The 19,564-nt window shown below is 38.0% G+C and overlaps 1 long non-coding RNA gene across 1 annotated transcript; it reads right to left on the bottom strand.

Annotated features, from left to right (window-relative positions):
• Nucleotides 1-754: 754 nt before the first annotated feature.
• On the bottom strand, nt 755-14,845 carry LOC122547125. Its single transcript, XR_006310891.1, has 4 exons — nt 14,532-14,845; nt 13,963-14,109; nt 9,443-9,556; nt 755-865 (listed from the first exon to the last, which is right to left on the bottom strand). It is a non-coding gene; the product is annotated as an uncharacterized LOC122547125 (long non-coding RNA).
• Between the last annotated feature and the right edge of the window lie 4,719 nt (nt 14,846-19,564).

Below are 19,564 nucleotides of genomic sequence, written 5' to 3' on the forward strand. Positions count from 1 at the left end.
TTGAATTGACTTGAATCTTCATATTTTTACATTACATGGCAAGCAAAAATGCTCATATAAAATTAACTAGACAAACATTGAAATTGCTTCTCGAATTTTTGATTACAGCTGCTCAACTGCTAGAAAGCATCCTACTCATGCCGATTATTGACTTGAAGGGACAAATCAAAATAACATCAAAACGAATCAAAGGATATGATTAAATTTAATCTAAAGTGGCAAATTAGAGGTGTCTTACAGTCATTGAGATGTACAGCATGGAGATAGACCTTTTGGTCCAACTTGTCCTTGCCGACCAGATGTCCTAAATTCATCTAGTCCCATTTGCCAGCAGACGCTTTTAAATGTTGTAATTGTACCAGAATCCAGCACTTCATCTGGCTATTCATTCCATATACACACCACCCTCTGCGTGAAACTTCTGAAGGCATTATGATTAACATTGATCTGCATTTCACTATTTAATTCACAGCAATGTTCCTTTAAATTGTATGTAGAAACCAGAGATATCGCAGATCCAAGTTGCAAATTGCTTAGAAAAGGTTCAAAGTTGCTTTGTAGTGAAAAGTGCTCACAATTTTTTGGGTGGAAGTGAATGGAAAGCCATCTGTCATCTAACGCTTCACAACAAGAAGCCACCCATTGAGAGCTTTGAAAAATATAGCACATATTAGGTGAAGTCAATAATGTACATTCAGGCAAACAAGACCCTTTTCCCTTCAAAAGGAGTAAGATGAACATGCTGTACCTTAAAATGGACTGTTCAGCAGCATCCTGAAGGAGTTCATCATCTTTCAAGACAGAAGGAAAACCCAACAGTAGAGCAGAACTGTCTGTATCTTTGAGGCAAGGAGGTACAGTAGTACTGACAACATAGAAGTGAGAAAACATCTTTTAAAGAGATGCAACGTTGATAATTTTTGAAAAATCCATGAGCGCATCCTCCAATCACTTCAGCTGGCAAAATTCTAATCGATTGAAAGTGGAAAAGACTACTATTGGCTATAACTAAACACGAGACTTTGTTAGAAATGCAACAGTTCAAATAAAGCCTATTATTGTGTTTAAATAATCTCAAAACGTGATGCTTCAACTGATAACTGAGAACCAGAAAGGAAGACAGATCATTATGGCTCTAAGAATGTTAATTTCACAACAAAGATTTCCAGCTTTAATGTAAAAGTTGTGATGTTTCAATGCACACAAAATGAACGACCTCAACTTTGTCAGCTGTCACCTGACTTCCAACTGGAGGAATTAACGGGACAGTTACTTAGTAACTGTAAAATGCAACACAGCTAAAAATATCCAGACCAGGTCCATCTCAGCCTGCTGCAGGTAGAGGTCAATCTATTGGTAAGCCAATTTTGAAAATCCTTTCAATTCAGGGAGACAGAGTTTAATAGGTTTTAAAATCTATTTTATTAAATGTAATTAAAGTTGGATGTACAAACTAACCACACTAAAATATTATCAAGGCATGATTCCATTCAACAGCACAAAGCTTGAATGAAATGATCTTGTTTGCGGTCATTTGTGAAGGCATTTTGCATCAATATGCTAAAACTTTGTTTGCATATTAAGAACTGTGGTGCATTAAAATATAATGTGAGGTTTTTTTTTGAATTTCTGAAAACAACGCAGTTGCAAGCAAAAGGGAAACATGACAAAGCATATTGGTCAGATGTCATCAATGAGTTAGCAATAACTTTACTGGGCTGTAGTAAATAATAATTTTGAACAAAGAACGAACAAAGAAAATTTACAGCCCAGGAACAGGCCCTTCGGCCCTCCAAGCCTGAGCCGATCCAAATGTACTGTCTAAATGTTTTGTTAAAACATTTTGCGGTGAAGTGGTAGCATTTGCCACTCACTCAGTGATAAACCACAGCACATTGCTACAGTTACGGATGGCGTCCATGTTGGATCTGTCATCTGTGAGAGGATGCTCATGTTTTCAATTCAACAGAAATATGATCCCACTTTCGTGCTGGGATCTGCCGACTGGGACCGTCTAGCATTGACCTTGATTGTGGACAATCTATGAGAGGAAGGTTCCCAACTTAAATATTCCTGTGTCACTTTCAATGTACCTGGGGAACCTGCCATTGCAACTAGCACGAAAGCAGCATTCCTGTCAACATTAGCAGCTGTAACATTGAGAAGAAGTTTTAATGGCCAAAAAAATCGGCTGGAAGAATTGTCAGTTACTTTTGGGGCCCAAGCCAAAAGCCTGGACTATCCATCTTCCACCTGCTAGCGATTAGTATACAATCAATATATTAACTCTCTACTGGATCCCAGGTTGTTTATATAAGTAAACCTCTAGCTTGCAAGTCCCTTCTGTCATGTGATGCCTCCCTGATCCAAGAAACGATATACAGTCAGAGTCAGAGATGAACAGCACAGAAACAGATCCTTCAGTCCAACTTGTCTATGCCAACCACATATTCCAACCCAATCTAGTCACACCTGCCAGCACCCGGCCCATATCCCTCCAAACCCTTCCTATTCATATACCCATCCAGATGCCTTTTAAATGTTGCAATTGTACCAGCCTCCACCACATCCTCCAGCAGCTCATTCCATACACGTATCACCCTCTCTATGAAAACGTTGCCCCTTACGTCTCTTTTGTATTTTTCCCCCCTCACCCTAAACCCATGCCCTTTAGTTCTGGACTCCCCCACCCCAGAGAAAAAAAACTCTATTTATCTTATCCATGCCCCTCGTGATTTTATAAACTTCTATAAGGCCACCCCTCAGCCTCCGACGCTCCAGGGAAAACAGCCCTAGCCTATTTAACCTTTCCCTGTAGCTCAGATCCTCCAACCCTGACAACGTCCTTGTAAATCTTTTCTGAACCCTTTCAAGTTTCACAACATCCTTCCGATAGGAAGGAGACCAGAATTGCACACAATATTCCAACAGTGGCCTAACCAATGTCCTGTACAGCCGCAACATGACCTCCCAACTCCTATACTCAATACTTTGACCAATAAAGGAATGCATACCAAACGCCTTCCTCACTATCCTATCTACCTGCAACTCCACTTTCAAGGTGCTATGAACCTGCACTCCAAGGTCTCTTTGTTCAGCAAGATTCCCTAGGACCTGACCATTAAGTGTATAAGTCCTGCTAAAATTTAGTTTTTCCTCTAGAGTAGATGCAAGTGCTTCCCCAAAATCGTCCAAGGGGCACACAGTATCACAATTCAAGCCTAATTCATCAGTCTTCTATCAAACTCCTCTTTAATATACTTTGGCAATACACTGGACATGCCAAAGATACTAACGCTTAGAGCACAGCCAGGGCCAGGGAAAGTTTCTCTTCTGAAATTGGTTCAAAAACTCAAACATAACTCACTGTTTTGAGTATTGCTGTAAGGTTACTGCTATAGAAATAAAATCAACATACAAAACATAATATTTAAATAAAAAAGGGAATGTAACACTAATTCTACTTGCTCTTCCAGTTATACGCTTCCATTCTCTTAACGTTACTTGTTTTCTTCCTGACCTATCATAGCTTTTAATATTATTGAACCCTTTACTTACTGGATTCCTGTTTCCTTCATGCTCCCAGTGATCAGCACAAAAATGGAACAATTTAAACAGAAACAAAGGCTTTTAATGCCTGTAAACTGGCCTCAATGTATATTTGTTCAGCAGTTGGAATCTGACACTAATGCTTTGTCATACCACAGATATATGTAAAAATGTGTGCACAGGAAGAAGCTGCTGATAAACAACAGCCCAAGAAGACCACACCCAGAACAGTAAATGTGTCTCAAGAATAACATCAGCCAACAAAGCAAAATGAACTGACGTATTTTGTGGTGGAATTAATTATGTATAATAGGTTGGGACTGAGGAAGTTAAAGGCTTTTCAGGCACAAAGTACCAAGGATTTAAAAAAAAAATCCATTGGAGCACACACACATGACCCTAGAGACTTTGGCCTGGATTTAATTCCAAGGTGGAATTATCTCAAGATGTAAGGCAAGGCAAGTCTTCCAGCCACAAGCTTGAATCCACAATGGAGTCAGCCATTTTGTTGGGCTACAGTGAAGAAGGGCTGGATATCAGCGTTTGGAGATGCCGGGTGTTGGACTGGGGTGTACAAAGTTAAAAATCACAACACCAGGTTATAGACCAACAGGTTTATTTGGAAGCACAAGCTTTCAGAGCACCGCTCCTTCATCAGATGGTTGTGGAGTATAAGATCGTACGACACAGAATTTATAGCAAACGTTTACAGTGTGATGTAACTGAAGTTATATATTAAAAAAGACTTGGATTGTTTGTTAAATCTCTCATCTTTTGGGCCAACATGACATCAATTGTTAAACTGTTACTTGAGAACGTGACTTTAAAAATGTTCTGTGATTTACATATGAAAGAACTGAAACTAAACTTGTTCATTCTAAAAGATGAGAGACTTAACAAACAAGTCAAGTCTTTTTCAATATATAATATCAGTTACATCACACTGTAAACGTTTGATATAAATTCTGTGTCTTACGATCTTATACTCCACAACCACCTGAAGAAGCAGCGCTCCGAAAGCTAGTGCTTCCAAATAAACCTATTGGTCTATAATCTGGTGTTGTGAGATTTTTAACTGGCTATCAGCAGCAATTCAGAAACTCAACATTTGGGAAGAGCCTTTGCTGGTGCAGCTCAGTATCCATTTCAGAATGGCAGAAGAACTATAGTTCAGCAGGAAAACAGGGAAAACAGGCAAAGTTTTCCAAACCTCATCATTTTAAAATTATTTATAAAATGGTTGGTTAATGATCCACCAGGTAATTAGTCAGCATTCTTTCTAGGATGGAATTTTGCTCAGAAGATTTGAGAGCAAGGATTCATCTGATCTCTGGATAAAACCTAGACAGCTGTTCAATGTTGAGATTACCCAATTTGATTGTGTTTGACAAAAGAAAACCTGTCACAATTTTTCCACCAACACTATTAACTGGAGGGAATTGTGATGTGTCTTTTAAGGATATCTCATCCTAAATTTGGTTTCTGCTTGAACCTGCATGCAGGTATGTCACCTCCAATCGTGACAGATCCCATTTTCTCCTGCATAGGCAACAGGGTTGAGCATGTATCCCACAGGTAGGAAACCTGAATTCAGCATGGCCATTTAAAATGTGTCTAGAGTTCAAACAGAACTATTTTAGCTGTCCCAGGGACCTAAACTGTAGTGTGAATGCCATGCATGAAGGAAGAGATATAAAAAGTCTTAAAGTGCTGCTAAGACAGAAATGTGTCATAATCATGGTAATTTAAATTCCAACCATATCAATATGTAAAACCAAGCTGCAGACGTCAGTAAGAGTAAAAAACAAAAACATACTCTGCTGGAGTGCATTGATTGATAGGTCATCTGACAACCCTGCGAAATAACAACATTACCATCTACTGTATTCCTGGAGGTTCAACAGACTTTACTGTTGAAATTTCCCAAGGGCTATTATTATAAATAGTTGGCTGACTTTCAAAACTCCAAAATCACACATCAATGGGGTGTTCTGATTTCTCAATTTAATTGATAGTTTTAAGAGACTATTAAAGAATTAACTGCTTTGGATGTGGTTATTGAATAAAATTATGTTTGTTCCTTTTAAAAGATTGTGCACTTGTGCAGCTATAAAATCTTTGAGTGGGTTTAATTAATGAGAGTTTTTAACCTACATTGAATGAATGAACTCTCCTCAATTGCTGGAATTTGAATTGCTTTCTTTTCCACACAGCTCCTGAGGTCTGCCCATTGTGGATACTAGGTAATTGTCTATGGTAGATTAAGGGATGAGATGGCTTGAAGATATGAGGGGGAACATGAAGTGGATAGGGTAGCCTTGAAGGATTAACACTTTTTTTAATTAAAAAAAAAATTCGAACTAGGCCAAAATCTCAGAACCATAACAGAAATTGCTAGAAAAACTCAGCAAGTCTGGCAGATTCTGTGGAGAGAATGCAGAGTTAAGGTTTCAATTCCAGTGACCCTTCTACTTGTTTCAGGTTTCCAGAATCAACAGTTTTTTGTCTTATTTTTAAAACCACTCAGAGAACTAACGTGGGCTTTCTAATCAGCCCACCTCAGCATTTTCCCATCGCTATGGCCACCTCCAACCTTCTTCTGGAGGCAATAACCCAACTCAATCATGCTGCCTCTGGAGCAAAGATCATCCATGAAGTGGCCATTTCCAGGGAGAAGAGTGTGTCAAGGCAGGGATTTCCCAATCTGAACCTCCCAGCTTTGTGAAAAGCAACCAAGCCTGCATGTTTACTGCTAACACAAAAACGACAGCATGTTTTGTTTGAGAGTTATCAAATGCTACAAGCAGAGATGATTTTGTCAGCAGACGGGAGTGAGTGGGATAAGTATTTCTCAATGATCTACCTGCGACATGCACCAGCAAGGTCTCAGACTTCCAGTATTGCTACTCGAGAATGAACCTAACACTCTTTACCGGACAAAAGATTTTAGAGTTTTGTCTTCCTGGATCAGGAAACTGAACATAATATAACTGTTCATAAAATTAATGGTGATGAGTTTCAAAACAGACTGGAGTAAAGAAATGAGACACCTCACCAGGAAGTCCAATTAATTGGGTTGAACCCTGACTCTAAGTTCGGCCTCTATTGTATTTTAATCATTGCATTGTCATGAGACAAAAAATGCTTTACAACAAACACCACCATTGAGCTATAAATATATTAGGAGTCTTTAAAGCTGACAGGAAGAACATTTTTAAAAATTGAACAAATAAATACACATCATGATTAAACTATATAGAAAATGTCAGATAAGAATTGTCATCATGCTTTAGGCCATATAACACTGGATAACATTCTAATAATTCTCGAACATTCTCAACAGTGTATGATAAAAATAGTTTATTACAGAGTCATAGAGTTATACAGCATCGAAACAGACCCATGCCAACCAGATATCCTAAATTAATCTAGTCCCATTTGCCAGCATTTGGCCCATATCCCTCTAAATCATTCCTATTCATGTATTCATCCGGATACCTTTTAAATATTGTAATTGTACCAGTCTCCACCATCTCCTCTGGCAGCTCATTCTATACATGTAAACATTGCCTCTTAGATCCCATTCAAATCTTGCCCCTCCCACCTTAAATCTATGCCCCTAGTTTTGAACTCTCCCAACACTGGAGAAAGACCTTGGCTATTCACCTTATGCATGACCCTCATGATTTTATAAACCTCTAAAAGGTCATCCCTCAGCCTCCGACATGCCAAGCAAAATAGCCCCAGCCTATTGCTCAGACCCTCCAACATCATTGTAAATCTTCTCTGAACCTTTCAAGTTTCACAACATCTTTCCAAAGCAGGAAGTCCAAATTGAATGAAGTTTTCCTAAAGTGGCCTAACCAATATCAAGTACAGCCGCAACATGACATCCCAACTCTGATACTCAATGCAGTGATCAATAAAGGCAAGTATACTAAATGCCTTCTTCACTACCCTGTCTACCTGTGACTCCACTTTCAAGGAACTATGAACCTGCACCCCAAGGTCTCTTTGTCCAGCAACATTCCCCAAGACTTACCACTAAGTGTAAAATTCCTGCCCTGATTTGCCTTTCCAAAATGCAGCACCTAAATTAAACTCCATCAGCCACTCCTCAGCCCTTTTGCCCATCTGATCAAGGTCCCATTGTACTCGGAGGTAATCTTCTTTACTGGAAAAGCACAGTCGGTCTGGCAGCATCTGAGGTTATCGCATTTCCAGCTACCTTCCCCCCAAACACCCCTCCCATTTATCTCTCAGCCCCTTGGGCCACAAGCCTCATTCCTGAAGAAGGACCGATGCTCGAAATGTCAGTTCCCCTGTACCTCGGATGCTGCCTGACCAGCTGTGCTTTTCCAGCTCCACACTCTCGAACTATGCTGTGCAGTAGCAAAGAGAAATGTGCAAAAGTATAAACAAGATTTCAAATATTCATTATGTGGCTTTAATCATTTAAGTGAATATAAGTTGCTGTTATTTTATTTAATTATTATGTAAAAATAGATGTGTTGTAACACTAAAGCACAAATATATTTTTCTTGTTTTTATTGCAATGGTATTCATCAGCAATCTCAAATAGTTCAGGCAACATGTACCAGTCTCACTGCAGACACATGCAGATATGAAAGCACAGCTGGAAGTTGAAAGATTTAAAGTATTTTCGAACAGTTGTTACATTAGATTAGGCTGTGTAATTAAAATTTCTTCCGTTAGACCTTAAGCAGATAAGCCTTTCTCACCATTGAAATTTTATCTTTTTTCCTCTTTAACTTAATTTCCAGTTCATGAAACTTAAATACTTTTTAAATAGACAAAATAAAATATTTCTTTCCTAAAATATCTAAATTTTCCTGCAGTGAAAAACTTGAAAATAAATAGAAAGGAGGTTTCCATCTACATGTTTAGAAGTAAACCTTGTGCTCATAAACAAAAGCATTCCATCTATATTAAATATTTCAAAGTAATATGTGAATCACAATACAAGTAGATAATGTGGCATTGTCAAGGGCCCCAAAACTTTTGGGATACTTCCAATTTTGCCAGTGTCCTCAATGTTCACTGCACCCACCGCATCCACCAGCTTTTCCCCTTAACATTCCATTGAAGTCACTGTCGATTGAGACCCTTATGAGGGTAGGTGGTGGTGCAGCAGTCTGCAGTAAATTCACAAAATGTCAGCTATGGCTTAGTTGGTAGCTTCCTTGCCTCAAAGTCATAGATGTATGGGTTCAAACCATAATCTAGCATGTGCAGACAATGGCCTGGGAGGTGCTATCTTTTGAGTAAAATATTGAACTGAGGTCTCACCTCCCTTCTCAGATGGACATATAAAACCCTATAGAGTTATTTTGAAGAAATAGAGTGGAGTTATCTCCACAGTCCAGAAGAGCACTTATCCTTCATCAACATCACAAGAACAGATTACCATTGCTAATATAAAAGCTTCCTGTGAGCAAATTGGCAGCTTATTTCAAACATTACAACAATCATTATTTTATTCAGTTGTTTGGTCTTTGATAGTATACATCTATTGACTGTTCTATGTTTTGTGTGTTGTTAGTCAATCCTATAGGTGTGGCTACAGAGGAAGAGAACCTGAAAGTCAATGTGTAACAGCAGAGTTTTGAAAAAATTTATAATAATGTCCTCTTCGCACATACATCCTGGTGAGGGTCATCTCTGCATGATTTCAAGACACAAAACACAATAGTGACTACATTTAAAAAGCACTTCATTGGCTGTGAAGTTCTTTGATATGTTCTGAGATCATGAAAGGTGTGTTATCAATGAAGATGTTTTTGTCATTGGATCACTTACACATCATATTGATTACACAGTTAGCAATAAAGCATCCTTGGAATATAGATAAGACTAGTTGTGAGTTCCGTACCTGTTAGCAATTTGCTCAGAGGATTCTTGTACAGTCTCAGCAGAAACAATGTGAGGAGTAACTGCAAACAGCGGATGTGGGAAATCTTTTTGCTTTTCACTAAGTAATGATACACTAACACAGAAAGAAAAACAGATAAATAGAATTTTATAGAACTATATCATTAGTATTTCACACCCACTGTTAAATTAGCCATTAAGAAAATGTTCCCGCTTAACTCGTGCGGTAATGGCTTACTACAACTGGCCTTGGTGCTCTTTTGATAAGATGAAGAAAAGTTGACCATACTATCAGTTCATTATCATTGGTTGTAATTTTGTCCCCTCCTTCTTCCCAGTCAATGTAATATCAGGTATAGGGTTTACCATATTGCTCAAATACATGAATGCACACTTCTCACAATTGGAAATATAGCTTTCAGTAACATTAGGTTGGGTTTGTGAATTAGTGATCACCTGCCTCAGACTTCGATACCAGGAGAAGAGGATGAAGGGTGTGAAAAGTAAACAGAATGTCTATTACTATGATATAATGAAATTGTGTTATCTTGAATGTTATGTAGCATTGTTTAAAAACACTAAAGCGTACATATAACAAAATGCATAAAATAGCCTTATTAAACTCAAAGGAAATCACTGCTGTAGTTTTGTTTAATGTGGGAGCAGATTTATCACAGCAGAAATTACAGCAAGTCTATCAAATAACTCTTCTTAATATTACAGTTTTAATTTTCAGTCAGCAGTGTCTTCATTGTTGTCATATGAATGAATTAAAATAATTGAATGTCCATTTATTGAGATCTACTCTGAAATGGTACAGCCTAATTTGGACTCATTTCCATCAAACCAACATAGCGTGAGCAGAGCTTTGTCATAGAGTCAACAATGATTGGGCCCCATTTGAAAATTATTTACTTAGTGAGCTGAATAATCAGGCGATTCAAAAACAAAAGTAGCTCACTCTGTGGTTCAAAAAAAAAGTCATCTCCCATAGACATAAAAATGCAGAATTTGAATGTACAATCAAAAAGAATGAATATTTAAATAACAAAACTACTTCTGGAAAAGGAAACTTTAAGGGGCCTGAAAGTAAACTACGGAAGGAATCAATTTCAACTCCTATCAACAGGACAGCCATGGCCTGAAGTGGCACCACTTACCTATTTAACTTCTGTAGCATCTTTGGACCATAAGATGTTGGAGCAGACGATGGCCAGTCAGCTCACTGAATTGGATCTCTGTTCAACGAGATCATGGCAAATCTGATAATCCTCAACTCTACTTTCCTGCTTTTTCGCTATAATCCTCGATTCCCTTGCTGATTTAAAAATCTGTCTATTGTAGCCTTCCACATACTTAATGACTCAATTTCAACGGCTCAATGGGGTAAAGAATTCTAGAGGTTCACTTCACTCAGAAGAAATCTCTCCTCATCTCTACCTTGAATATGAGACACTTATTCTGAGGTTATGCCCTCTGCTCCTAGCCACTCCAATAAGGGTAATCGATCTTTACCCACCAACTGTGTCAGGTCCCCTAAGAATTTTGTATGTATCAATAAGGTCATCTCTAAATTTTCCATATTCCAACAAGTACAGGCCTAAAGAAAGGGAGTTGGAGGCAGAAGCTGTTTGTACTTTGAGAGATTAGCATACTATATATTGGCCATTAAAATGTCCACCTGTAGATGTGTAAATGGGCCCCAATGAGGTCAGTTAGGCCAGTTAATCTGTGCATGCACGGGTGATGTCAGAATTTTACATACGTAATGTCACACCAGCTGCACATGCTATTGAGAGCAAAATGTCAAGGATGAAAACCAGGAATGGAGACAAATGCCAGGAAAGGTGGCATAGGTCACAATTTAGCATGGGCCAGACAGCTCTTAAGGTGAGCAATGAAAGGTTAGCATTACTGGGAGGAACTTGTACTTGAGTGAAGAGGGGGAGAAGCGTTGCTGACATCATGGAGGACTTTCACCCTACTTCATGAAATGCCCAAGGGCTGATTCAATAGAGAATCCATCTGGTTTGAAGGCAGCTTTGCAAAGCCTGGTCAAGTTTGTGCACTGGTGCACTCCTTATGCTACCCCTATGAAACACAAATTTGTAATCATCATAGGGTCCTATCATAGAATGATGATTGCTGACACATTTGCTTTTAAGGGCCAAAAGGTGGCTCTTGGAATCCATGCATAAGTTGTCTCAAAGTTTAATGTTTTCACAAGTTGGATAACATTTAATTAATTGCAGTTTTATTTGAAACAGGGTAAGACACATTCAATTACTGTGAAATTCACTCCATAAGGAAGAGTCCGAGATATATATCAATTCTCATTGCCACGTCATTACTAAAGCATTTATTAATGAGCTTAAGTACAGTACAAAAATGGAAACATACTTTGAGAGCAATTTGTAAATGTTTCCTGGCACTTCGGAATGTATGAATTAAATTGAGCATTCAAGTAAATGGAAAACATGAAATAAAGCCACAGTGTTTTTTCCTCAACATATTTCAAACTTTTGAATTCTATTAAAAATACTCTAAGTTCAGTCTTAAATCTTAACTGAGTTTATGTGCCTATGGCCAAGGTGGAAAACATTTATCTATTTATTTAAAAAGAAAAGCTAACATAATAAAGCACAGATGGAATCTTTGACACAACGACAAACCATTCACCAGCACAAATGCTGTAAACATTTCAACAATAATCCTCATTAATTCCATGGACACATTTACAGATGTGAGAATTTGCTTCCCCCTATCAGGAACTTTTAGTTTATTCGAAATATCTAACATTCAACCTGAAAGCCAGTAAGTAATTTCTACAAACGGCATCTTCATGCATATTTGTTAACAACACACAATATTTTGCATAAAATAAAACCAAAAGAACTGTGGATGTCGTAAACAGAAACAAAAACAGAAATTGCTGGAAAAGCTCAACTGAGTTTGGAGGAAGGGTCACCGGACCGGAAACGCTAACACAATGTATTATGCTCTTCATGAAACTGATTCTCAAAGGAAGAGTCTATTGCTTCTATTGAAACACAATGGCTTGGACATTTTGGCAGTAATGACATGAAATAACAAAGGCAATTCCTGAGAAAAAAGGTACAAGTTATAATCTTGAGGTGTGCAAGAGGCATTTCAGTTGTTTGTGTCAATAAATTATTCTGGCCTAATGAGATAGCGCAGAACTGCTCTACTTCTTAAATTCTTTTCAGCTAAGTCAAGGCTGGCAACAAATGTGTTTTGTTACGTTGGCAGCAGAACAAATGCTTTGCAAACACACTTTGGTTGGTCAATGTTTCTGGTGGTCACTGCTTCCCATCAGTTTGATTATGTGAGTTTATAACATTGCCAGTTGCTAATTCCTAAGGCAATGTAATCAGTTTGATCCACTGTATCTTGCCAAGATACTGAAGTAAAACTTCATGAAGTGCTGCATAGGATGTATGTTACTATTAGGGGAAATAGCAACAAATTTCAACTTTGAGGTTCTTTATATATTACTTTTTTGTAAAACAAAGTGTTGATTTTCCTTTATTTTATTACAGCAATTAAGAGTAACTAAACTAAGTTGTTTCTTAGAATTCAAATCAATGTTGTGACTTTTCAAGAATTTCAAATTAGGTTATTTTCAAACTAATGTTTTTGTGATTATCCTGGTAAAGCAATATTATTACTTCTGGTTTTCAATATCCTTACGGTCCTTGACTAAACAAATTGTCAGATATACATAAACTGAAGCAATCTTATGATGTGAATTGTTTCTGTACAGTTTGTAATTGATTAAACTTTCATGATCAATGGATTTGAACAAGTTTTGAATGAGAATCAGCTATCAAGGCTTTTTTAAATACGTGGTTATATACTGCTACTAGGTTTAGTAGGGCCAGACAAAAATTAAATGGAGATAAAAATATTTAATTTTGGTCACAAAGTTTAAGAATGAAACTCTGGAATAGAAAGGAATATCAGGCAAGATAGTTGTTGGAAGAACAGTCTGCTACCCAACAAACTTGTGCAATTCCATTCATTGGTTTGATTGCTTAAGTTTATAAATAACTTATAAGCTGTTTAGCCAAGGACAATAAGGGTACAAAACATTCCGGAATAATAATATTGCTCTACCAAGATGAAAGAGGAGCTTTTTTGCTGAAATCTCAAAAACATTGTCTTGAAAATAATCCAATTTTAAATTCCTGAAAGATCACAACATTAGTTCAAATTCCAGGAAAAAACTTCGTTTAATTAGCCTTCACTTCAGTAAAGAAAAATTAAAGAAAATCAACACTTAAGAAACATTTATTTTTAAGAAACAGTAGTAATATACAAAAAATTTTAAATACTTATTCTGACTGATTATCTTGGCCACTGTAAATATGTAAAGACACCACCTTACGTTAGTCTTGTGCTTGTTCATCTTTTCTTTAATAAATTTTAAGCCATAGTGGATGATTAATAACAGATTTCTCATCTTCAGGTTTAAATTTTCTCAATATTGCATATTGCTACCTTAATGGAGTCTGTTCAAGACGACTCTGGAAATCTTCAGCATCATCTGATGGTTTAGTACACTGTACGTCTCGTGGAGGATGAGAAGCAACAGGTGCAATTGGCTGAAGCGAAACTGACTCTTCCTTTTCATAAATCGAGGGAACACTAGAAAACAGATTCAGAGAAGCAACAGGATGATTATTCACGTGGCTTAACTATGGAAACATCATTAAAACTATGAATACATCATGGAAATCACAGCACAACTGCAAACCACAATTCTAATGTCACGTGAAAATGCAAATATTTCAAGCAGTAACAAGAAACAGCAATCTTCAGTGATTGATCCCTTCCCAACCCAATAACAATGAGACCAATCTCCTGCTGTCAAGGCTGACACTAGAAAAATATCAAATTCAGTTTGCCAAAGAGATGTTAAGTTCTCATTCTGTTCATGCTGTTTGTAATAGTTATCTGATTTGAACATTGTAAGGATCTTGGTTGTGGAACACAATTAAACTCCAGAGGAGGTCAGGAACTGTGCATTCCAAATTAACTCAACACCTGAACTTCCTGTACGTTGGTACCTTATTGGAGTCTGTGGAAGCTGATTCTGGAAAACTACAGCATCAAACAATAGCTTAGGGTGCTCAGAGTGCTGTGGGGGATCAGGAGCAACAAATGCTGGAATCAGAGGCGGAACCAACTCTTGTTTTTCAGAAGCCCAGGAAACCCTAGAAAACAAAGATACAGAGATATACCAGGATAACCGTTCCTGTAGTCTCACTCTTAATACAAATGTACAAAATGATCAAGACTTTAGCTCATAAGAAATGGTCATTTTAACAATCCTTCACAAATTAATTTCTAAAAATGACCGAACTCATCACTTATACAGTAAATAGGCCCAAAAAATAAAAAAGTGGGACTGTGCAGGCGATTGAGTAGCTTCTGTTCCTACTGAATGGATCCAAATCAAAACGTTAATGTTATTCCCATTAAAATTCTTTTTTAATTTCTTATATACATTCTGCCATCAGTTTTGACATTTCAGCATTTCCAATAATAGCTTGGAATCCATCCAGTATTTTGTACACCTTCCAGTATGAGGAAAAATGCAACAGAATTGCTCAAACTGCAAGGAAAACAATTTTTCCACCTAACCAAAAGGAGACCTTCATTATTTTATTTCTATTTTTGCCAATTTTGGTTTGGGAGCTATGAACTATGAGCGGAGAGCTAAAGATGATCTCTGGACAGGGAGCAGCAGCTTGTTTAAAAAAAAGCACAAACAAAATGATTTTTGTTCAGGAGGTCAGGCCGAGAAGGTTGATAGCAGGTTGGTTCTGGTTTAAAGAACATTGTCGCTGTTTTGGTTCAGGAGATGCATTATGCTCAAACAGATGGCAGATGTTTGGATATTAGCTGATGCCTCACAGGGAAACTAGTGTCAAATAGCCTAATTGAAAGAAAGTGGAAAACAAAACAAAAATAGAGAAACCAAAGTGTGAAGTGGTGTTGAACTGTGATTAAAGTGAGGAGGAGTCTGGCTGCCAAAACCAGAAAGTTTGATTGCTCCTGGTTATCCTCCCATTATCAAGTTACTAAATATTCAGAGAACAGAATCTCATGACAAGAATTAAATAATTATTCCTGAGTCTTCTAGAATTGTGCGGACTGGTGTCTTCAGAAATCAAGCAAGGTGCAATTCTCTGTATGTGTGTCTCAGCATCATGGAAACTGCTTATGTGAACTGGCTAGGTACATTTCCTTTGTAAATATTTCCCATAACTATCTGTCTAGTTGTCTTTCTGCAAGTGGGGGGCTAGAATCAAAATAGATTGTGTTTAAATCTTAGGCATTAATTACTTCACAATTGGTTCTGTGATAATGCGCATTTTTTCAGCACAAATTGGCTATAACATGATTGAAGAATTTAGATCATTATCTGTAGAATGTGAACTTTCCTTACCTGTATTGGTTATAATGCAATTCTGGTCCCATTGGTTAAATGGTGCTGCGTGAGCACACAGGAATGGAACTATCGTGTTATATCAGAACAGACTGTATTTTGTTACTTAACCTTGCTCTGCTAAAGCTGTCATTATTATTATTAATAAATTGTTAATTCTTTTGTTTAAGTTTTAAACTTGGTGTCTGGCGACAGTTGCTCAAAAAGTCTGGTTATGAACAATTGGGATAATTTGCAGGGTCATAGACTATTTTAAATTTTGCTGTTTTGCAAATACGGAACAGGGAGTTTGAATGGATTTGGCTTCATATCGTACCAACCTCAAGAAGTGCTAGGATCTCGAAGAGTGGAGATAAAAATTAAGTAATACTTCAGCCTTTGTGAATTATCAGTCTTGGTTCTTCGGAAACATTTCTGACATTGAGTTCCATGGAACATTAGTTCAATAGCATCTTCAATATTATAGTCACACACGGCCCCCCAAACTGCTGGCCTCCAATATATCAATCTGAAAGCGTTCATTTTCAGATCTCTCCACAATCTCAATCACCACAACATGTGCAATCTTCACAACTTACAACTTCTAAAACTGGCTCACTGTGCATACACACACTAACTTCAATTCAGTAACCTTGACAAAACATTGAGCCACCAATATCAAACAAGCTGGAGATCCTTTCATAAACGTTTTGCAGCAAATATCAGGTTCCATTTTAGTTTGGCTTTGTCCTTGCTAACTTCAGCAGCCATTCATAACCAGTTTGAAGACAAATCCTGAAAGCTGATTCCTCTGCAAAACTTAATTTGATGCATTGAGTGAAATCCTGATGCATTGAGTGAAATCCTGTCTTCCAGAACAGTGAGATTATTTTCAGGTCAGGAACCTGACAGACTAACTTGTACGACATTTGCTGGCTCGATCCTAGAACATTCTAATTATCATCCAAACTCTGCTTTCTGAAATTACCTAGGGAGGTGAGACATTCATTCTGTTAAACAAAGGATTTCTAAATGAAGGAACAACAGTGTGGGTTACAATGCCTCAGAGATAATCAGGGAAGACTGGTCCCTGAGTCTCCAACCTTTATCTGGGAGGTCCAGCTCTGGGATTTGAGGATCTTAATGAGAAGTGATTTTAGCAAGAATGAATTTTTAAAAAATCATCAATTAGCAGGAATGAAGACAACAACTGAGGAAAGTCCTAAAGGACTGTTTTCTGTCTAACCGGCAGACGGTACACCAAAACAATCAAGCAGTTTAGGAGGGCATGGCAGTGGAATTCCATGGTGCCTGGACCCACTCTCTGACTGTCCCAGCATTCTCCTGCACAGCCCTCTTTAGCACAACACATCTTGCAGCTCCAGGCATTTCTTCCACTCAAAAACTTGGTAGATGGAATATAATGTGGGGAAAAGTGAGGTTATGCACTTTGGCAGGAAGGAAAAGGGAGCTTAATATTATTTAAATGGAGAAAGACTGCAGAAGTTGCCAAACATACAAGTTTGGGATGAATTACAAAAAGCTAGCATCTAAGTTCAGCCGGTAATAGAGAAGGCAAGTGGTGGGTTGGCATTTATTTCAAAGGGAATTAAGTAGAAAAGTGATGGGGTTTTGCTAAAAAACTATACAAGGAACCTGTTAGAACTCAGCTGGAATACTATGAATAGTTTTGCGTCCCTTATCCAAGGAAAGGCATACAGGCATTGGAAGCAGCCCAGAGAAGATTCACTAGGCTGATATAAGTAGGAGAATGAGAGGTGACCTTATTGAAACATGAGATTTTTAGAAAACTTGACAGGGTAGATACAGAAAGGTTGATTACTCTTGTGGGAGATTCCAAGACGAGATGGCAATTTCAGAATAAGGAGTCACATATTTAAAACAGAGAGAGATGAGGAGAAAGTTCTTCTCTCAGAGTCGGGAATCTATGGAATTCTTTACCACATAGGGATACCAAGCTTGTGTCATTAAGTATATTCAAGGCTGAGAGAGATAGATTTTTAATTAGTAAGGGAATAAAGGGTTGTGGAGGAAAGAAAAACAAGGAGGAGGAATATCAGATTTGCCACAATTGCATCGAATGTTGGAGCAGATTCAATGGGCTGACTGGCCTACTTCTGCTCCTACATCTTATGGTCTCTCTATCTACGTACATCCTCACATCCCCATCTGAGCAGGCAACACTCATACCTTATCCTTGTTCTACTGTCCTTTCACACCCAACCTTCAAGGTTACCCTCAACAAATGTTGGCCTTTCCATCTCTCTCATAATCCATTACAAACTTCCACACCTCTCCACTTTCTCTGTGCAGGAGAAAATAGCATACGACTGTGGAAGCAGAGACTGATGGGACACAGAGGAAATCAGTGTAAAATAGAGGGGGAGGAGGGATGGGGAAGAGATGAGAAGGGGCGGAACAGTGGCGAGGGGGAAGACAGAGAGGAATGGAGAAGAGATGGAAGGAAAGTAATGTCCTCAATTGATTGGCATCTTGTTAACTATTACTCTGCATCCACCAGCTCCACTGGGAAAGCCGCCTCATTTATAAAGGCTGCAAATGTTAGCTGTGACATGCCTGGAGAGCCTGATCCTCCAGATCCACTGGTGCAAATACATTTTGAGAGAGCTGTTCTTCAGCCTGTAGACTACGCTAGGAGATCCGACCTCCTTTCGGATGTCCATCTCATCTATTGTTTGGATGTAGAGGAGAAGGCAGTAAATGCTATTACTGATGTTGCTTTGGCTGTTGCTGAAGCCATTGACGGTGACATGGCTTCTGCTCTTGTTCCTCAGCAAAGTTGTTTTAGTTCCTTCTAAGCAGTGAGAGGGCTGGCAGTCTGGAAGCAACTGAAAGTACATCAAGTTCTAGATGGTGAAGTGCCTTTCATGAAGTTGGTATCAGCATGTCAACCAGCGACAGTATTCCCTGAGAGATGTGGTTCTGTGAAGTATATTCCCTTGATGCCCACAGCTGTTGCTCTTCAGTGAAGCTCATCAAAGCCTTTCCAACTTATCAGTTTCACCAACAATGCTTTTCCCAATTTTCATTTACCTCAGAATTCTAGTCAGGATAGTTGCAATACAGTATCTTCTTGGCACACTTTACAAGTTCCTAGTTTCCTTTTTGATCACCTCATTAGTCTTCTTAACAGATCCACAGAGGCTCCCCACTTGGATTCTGTCCAGTGAAAGCCAGAAGTAATATTGAGCCAATGTAATTTTCCTTCATTTCTTCACACCTGGCTCTGAAAAGTCTGCTCAGTGATGTTCCAGGCTTCATATTCTATATGAAAATAATTCAAACCATACGACTTCTTCAATTTGTACCGACAAGATCTTACATTAGTCACTCTGGATGGGAATATTGAAAGCACAGGGCTAATGGCATTCCTTTCTGATATATAGGAGCTGTTTTAATCAAATCAAAGGAGTTAGTTTGAGAAAAGCCTGATTTGACACCCCTGACAAAGTTGAAAAACTGTTCTGAAATTTGAAGGAACAGCATGCCTTCCACTGATGTCAAAAAATCATAAAACATCTTATTTTTTAAGTTTTAAGGAAACGTTGCACTATGTTTTTCAAAAGTTATTTGAAAATAATTCATTTTCTTCTGGAGTTATGATGTTTTTATTAATTTATCTGCTGG

Source organism: Chiloscyllium plagiosum, unplaced genomic scaffold (assembly GCF_004010195.1).
Source record: "Chiloscyllium plagiosum isolate BGI_BamShark_2017 unplaced genomic scaffold, ASM401019v2 scaf_10217, whole genome shotgun sequence".
In the NCBI taxonomy this organism is placed as follows: Eukaryota; Metazoa; Chordata; class Chondrichthyes; order Orectolobiformes; family Hemiscylliidae; genus Chiloscyllium; species Chiloscyllium plagiosum.